Genomic DNA, 6,477 nt, shown 5'->3' on the forward strand with positions numbered 1-6,477 from the left:
ACACAATGTATTCTGTGCTTCCTTTAACTGAAGTAACCTAGATTTTGAGATATAGTCTTGATGGATCTTGTACATGGGAAATGACAAGAAGAAAACAATAGAAACTCTAATGGACAGGCAAGGGATTTTTAGCTGTTGACAACAAAGGCAGGAGGACCAAGGTGGGCCCTATATGAGGGGTGCCATCTTCTGTTTGTTTTACCTCTACATTAAACTGTGAATTAAATTTAGAGCCATGGATAGAAGGTTACCAATACCATAATGTTAATTTCCTTTATATGTAGAGTTACTTTCCAGAGACTTTTTGGCGTTCCACTCTGTTTGTTTTCCTCAATAGCAGACAGTGGAGTTTCTGTATGAGAAATGGGATTGCTACCAGTGATGCAGTGACTCCAAAAAATAATGTAGTTCTACTTTTCTCAAAAATCACTTGTTACTGACATACCAGAGCATTTCATAGAATCACAGAATATGCCGAATTGGAAGGGAGCCATGAGCATCATTGGATCCAGCTCCTCGCCCTGTGGAAGACACGCAAGAGTCCCATCATGTGCCTAAGATTGTTGTCCAAATGCTTCTTGAACTCTGTCACCCTTGGAGCTGTGATTACTTCTCAAAGGTGCCTGCTCCAATGCCCAGCCACCTTCTGGGTGAAGAACCTTTTCCTCATATCCAGCCTAAACCTTCCCTGACTCAGCTTCATGCTGTTTCCTTTAGTCCTGCCTTATCATGAGAGTGAAGAAATCAGTGCCTGATCCTTGTCTTCCCCTCACGAGGAAGTTGTAACTGCAGTGAGGTCTCCCCTCAGTCTCCTCCATGGTTGAACAGACCAAGAGCCCTCAGCCACTCCTCACACGGCTTCCCCTTAAGGCCCTTCACCATCTTTGTTGCCCTCCTTTGGACACTCTCCAATAGTTTAATGTCTTTTTTACATTTTTTTACAAAACTGCCCCCAGTACTCAAGGTAAGGGTGCCCCAGTGCAGAGCAGAGCAGAACAATCCCCTCACTTGCCCAGCTGGCGATGCAGTTCTTAGTGCACTTCATTTTCTTGGAATTAAAAGTAAAGCTCTTTTTTGACCTGTTGTATTTTTTGTAGAATATGTGATCAGTGCTCTCCTTTTTATAACAGTTGTCCTTGCCTTTGATCTGGGTTGAAGTAAACTCATTAAAGATTTATTTGCTTTTTTTGTTTGGCACCTTTGTAACAAAGTCAGGATATCTTATCTAAGGAGAATGGTTTTGTTGTATCTGTTCCTTGAAGCGATTTAGTGGATCATGCTAGATAGCCTCTGATTTGTTACTTTCAGAGGAAAGCAAAGGACCAAATACTGTTACCTCTGTAAGAAAAGCGAGACAAAACTGAGGGCATTTGGTGGTTCAGAGACTTAGTGAACCCCTTGTTCCTCTATAGTGAGGGGTAAAGTGAGGAAGGTATGAGCTGAAAAAATGGGTTCTGAGATTGTATCGAATTTCTTGCACAACTCAGTGTTGACACTGGAAATCCACACTAAACCTGGTCTAAAAAATTTGCCTGAATTTAGCATGTCAAGGAGCAGGTTTATTAGAGGTTGTCTGAAAAACAGTGTCAAGACACAGAAAGCTCTGCTTTCTGCTTTGTCTAACAAAACATCCAGATGTTGGGGCCCATAGCACCATATCATTTGGTTGGTGTGACTAGATGTTAGTGTCACAGAAGGAGCTACTCAAAAGTTTTTCTATGTTTTTCTATGAGAGAACATTAATGTGCCTTGTAAGGCACATTTCAGAGGAGTATTCCCTTATTTTTCTGTCTGTTATACATTGGTCTTACATACTTGACACAGCAGTTACAAAAGACTGTTGTCAGCTTCTGCTGTCAGCTCCACAGAGTTTGCCTGTAAGGTAGCCCACTTATGTTTCTAAGAAATTGAAGGATTGCTTTACATTTGCTTATTTTTGTACTCATGGTAACATTTGTTACTTGCCATTGGTACAGAGTGATGACGTTGTGTGTTCCAAACCATCTCATATGTTGTTCTAAGAAATGGTTGTACAGTTTGTGTGGATTTGAGCACAGCTAGGCCTTCTGGATATTAGAGAGGTTGGAACCCTTCAGGTCCTACTGTTGGAGAGACAGGGCAGCTAGGAGTTCTCTGTGGTGAAGAGGGGCGTAGGGTTGGCTTTTGAGTTACAGAAATGGTCAAGCTGGTGTTGTGGTTTAACCCCAGCTGGCAACTCAGCCCCACACAGCCTCTCTCATTTCCCCCCAGTGGGATAGGGGAACAGAGAACTGGAAGAGTAAAAAAAATCTGGGTACTGTGGTTAATAATTTCTAAAGTTAGCGTTATTATCTTAATGTACATTTAGTTTTGTTCAGCCTATGTTGACAGCATCTCACAAACAGGTAGTTGCTTATCTTGAGTTTGTGAGTACAGATGGATTTCCTGTGTAAAGGCAGTGTTTGTTAATGTGCCCTGTGTACCTCACCAACGAGACAGGCAAGAGCAAAGCCTCTATCTTTCAGCAGCTTCTTAGTTATTAAAATTTGTAGCTATGTTAGGTATATGAGAAATAGCTTCCAGGTAGGCAGCTGTGTTCCAGATACCTCTCTGTAGTTGGAAAACAGATAAAGATAAAAAAAAGGAGTGGGATTAGGATGGATATACATTTCCTGGGTAAATGGAACAGTGTCTGGCTGTTTGATTGAGGAGGGAAAAAAATCCCTAGAAGAAGAAACAGAAGATAGCCATGAAACTGAAGAAAATAGTGACAAGTTCTATAAAATATGCTCTTGTTCACAATATGTTGAGGGCTGACAATAGCATCAAAATGGCAGGTATTTAAGTGCTATTCTGTTATATTTTGCAGCTTTTATTACTACATTTGCATATTTTGTTTTCTTGTCAACAAATTCTGAATTTTAAAGCTAGGTTACGCTTTACCTGTATGGGAGTGTGTGTGTTCATGGAGAGCCATTGTTACTGTTACTAACCGAGTCTCTAAAAATGCAGAGTTATCGCACTGAACTTCATTGCAGAACTGTTTTATGAGAAGTTTAATCTTGGTGCTTAAAGGTTAGGTGATGTTAGGGTATCTTAGGGGGCTGATTTAAATTTATTTTTCTTTCCAAGCATGCAGTTGAAATTGGTTGTGCTGGGAAAGAGAAAGGGACCTGGAAGGTACTTTAGTTAGTAATTGTGTCTTCCTTGCACTCCTGGCTGTTTGGCAGGGCTTCATACAGGTTAGCTTGAGGACAGGACAACTGTACTTCCTCTCCCTGTTTGGTCAAAAAGATATGAGAGACTGTGCAAGATCTTTTTAACCTGAGACTAACAACCAGTTTTTTTCAATACATAAATCACAAATGTGGCAGGCTAGACTGCCTGCTTAATAAGTGTTATCTGTAACCTACTGGAATACACAACTTCCAGAAGCTTGAGTAGGACACAACATTCCTGGTTTCCTTCTCGATGACAAAAATCATACAGGTGGTCAGTGAATCATGTCTTACTTACAACAAGTGAGTAGTCCACATATAAGATCCCACTCTACTAAAGCATTGAGTTAGACAGTTAGTATGGCTCCTGCAAATCTGTACTTGCATTCAGACATTGCTGAGAACTCATGCAAGATCAATAATGAAATTATCTTAAAAAAAAATCCCTGTAAGCAGGAAAGGTGTTGACGATAGTTTCTTTACCAGACCCCTCTTCTCTGTAATAGTAGAATGATAGTGTATCTAGTAGAAAAAATACAAAACATTTGCTTAACATTCTAGAGTAGGAGGGAAGGGTAGTTCATCATAAATTTCTTTGCATAAATGGCAGTAATTTGTGTTGTGTTGACTCTAGGTATCATTTGCCGCATTTCTAATTTCTGTGGGTCTACCCTGGCAGCTTTAAAGACATAAAATAGTATTTAATACCAAATCAGTAAGTAATTTGTTTTAGTTCATACACCTTGAAGTTAAGACATTATGAACTTAAGAACTAAGATTATTCTGGAGGGTGCTGTCTGTTTATTGTGCAGATATTAGTTTCAGTCTTCAGATTTATAATTTATTTTTTCATCTTTTTCTGCAGAGAGGAAAAGAACAACAGGGAAATACAGAAGCTGCCTTCAAAACTCTTGACATTTTAATTGGATTTTTGGGTTTGGAATTTACATAGCAGACTTTTCTTTTAACTCAGCTATCCTGAATGTTCATCTTGGCTATTCTTCAGCAAGTTCAAATTTTCCTTAATTATGAAATCAGTGATGGGCAGGTGATTGTTACAGTAAGTAGTTTCAGATGTATTCAAAGATATTCCAGATGTTGAATGAAAATTGCACATTGCCATGCTTCACTAGGTTACATCTAAACTTCACTGTGTAAATATTAGAAGCAGAATTTTATTCAATAAAACATGTTATGCTCATGTAGTCTCTTCATTTGGCTATTGTTTTGGAAGAACCCAAAGAAGTTATTTGAATGTGACTGTTTTCAACACAATAAACCTTACACAGCCAGACCAACTTGTGTGATAGAGACCTGCTTTAACTGGTGGCATCAGTGCTTTACTTGAGTGGCTTCATGCAAAATAGTCCTTAATACTGATTTCCCTTTCTGCAAGGGGAAGTCCATTTTTCTTGAGAAGGGAGGAGAGCTTTTTTTGCTTTGTTGCTATGAGGGAGAGGCTTAATTGGTACATCTTTGCTGCAGTATTCTTCCTTCTAGAATTGGAATGTGTTTGCTACTAAGCAGCTGTGCAAAAAGCAATTCCTTTCCTTTTTGCCTGCTTTGCTGTCTGTACAAATCAGTCTCATGCTGCATTGCTTCTTACCGAATAGGGGAAGGACTGGGGGGGTTGAGGAGATGGATGGCAGTAACCAGATATACACATTTCTGTGATTATTTGGGGGAGCCTTTCTGAGAGAAAGAGGAACACTTTTGTACACAAACCTGCTCAGGACAATCCTCAGGGTGACAGGTGAAACACACCAGGGAGGAACTTGAGGAGTTATCACTTCACATTCAATATCAGTGGATCTCTGGAAAGTGTGAAACTGTTATCTCTTCAGGTCCTACCATTTTGTGTAATTGTATTCACAATTTGTGCATTCCCTAAAGAATTCCACACCTGATAATGAAGCTAGTTCTTAATGTATCCAATCAAAATGAGATTGTTGTCAAATCTTGTAAGTCTCCTGTAAATGCCATGTATAGAACTTGTTTATTGTCTGAAATAAGATAGGTGCATTACATACTTTATATTTTTTTGCACTGGATGGAAGCTATTTTGGTCATATGAAGAAAAATGGTTTTAAAAATTATTTCTGTCTTTGTAAAACATTAATAGATATTTTAGTAACTTTGTCTCCTAAAAATGTACTGTTACTGTATTTCAAAGCATATAAAATAGATGCAATTATAGTACTGCCTTAGTAAAATGTACTTTGGTAATTAATAGCCTTAATAAAATATACTTTGTATTTACAGTTTTCACAGAAAAAAAAAAAGTGATTTCTAATTTAGTGCAAAGCTTAAGTTCAAGTTGCCTGTATTGAAAATTGAATAATATATTTCTTAATAAACATGTAGAAAATATTTGCTCTTACTGCAGACTGCTACAATCCGGTTGAGGGGCAGCTTTTGTGTTTTTGGTGACTGATGTGTCGGTTTTAATAGTATAAAAATTGTTCCTTTCTCCTCTGTTTTGAGTAATAGAATCTTTTTTCCTGGCAAACATGGATTAATGTTCTAAAATAGGTGCTGCCTCTCAAAGCTTGCCTAGATGGCAGTATTCACTCGCGTAACCTGTGCTCAAGGATGGAGGCTGTTTAAGTGCGTGTTATGGAAAAATGACTTACAGTGCTAAACTGGATGGGAAGGTGGTACATACAAATGCTGGTACATACAAATAACTGTTTCTTATTAAGTTTCCTAATAATAAAATCCAAAGACAAGTCATATTTTCTGGGTTTTAACCACTTAGGTCTCCTAATTTTATTCTCAGATTTAACCTGAGCAATGATTGTTTCACTCTAAGTAACTCCTAAAGGAAAAATCGTGTCACTATTCCTTGCTGATAGTCCAGAAAATTAGTAATCTATCTAGTCATGCTCATTTAACACCAATTGCTGGAAATACTTACAGTACAAAGTTTATTGCTGGGTCCTGAGATCTTCACCAAAAGGGTTTTCAACTATTGGAACAGCTCCAGGGAAATAGGGGGGTCATCATCTGGAGGTTTTTAAATGATGCATAGCTTTGACATTAGGAGTATGCTTCAGTGGTGGACTTGGTTGTGCCAGGTTAATGGTTGAACTGGGAGATCTTAGAGATCTTTTCTAGCCTAAATTATTCTGGGATTCTATGAAAGACCTACACAGCCTTCATGGGACCCCAGATTTATTAACTGCAGATGAAAGACTTGTATCCTCTTCTGTCATCTAGCTCAGTTAAGACTGTGGTGCCATAACAACCTCACCGTAATAAACAGTGCACTGATTATATA

General features: G+C 38.5%; 1 protein-coding gene across 1 annotated transcript in view; it reads left to right on the forward strand.

Moving 5' to 3' along the window:
* BCKDHB (branched chain keto acid dehydrogenase E1 subunit beta) overlaps positions 1 to 5,670 on the forward strand; it is a 109,072-nt gene extending 103,402 nt beyond the window's left edge. Inside the window, exon 11 of the mRNA XM_038130639.1 lies at positions 4,063 to 5,670. The gene's annotated coding sequence lies outside the window, so the exon portion shown is untranslated. The remainder of the gene's footprint in view (positions 1 to 4,062) is intronic.
* Positions 5,671 to 6,477: the final 807 nt, after the last annotated feature.

Source organism: Motacilla alba, chromosome 3 (genome assembly GCF_015832195.1).
Source record: "Motacilla alba alba isolate MOTALB_02 chromosome 3, Motacilla_alba_V1.0_pri, whole genome shotgun sequence".
Classification (NCBI taxonomy): Eukaryota; Metazoa; Chordata; class Aves; order Passeriformes; family Motacillidae; genus Motacilla; species Motacilla alba.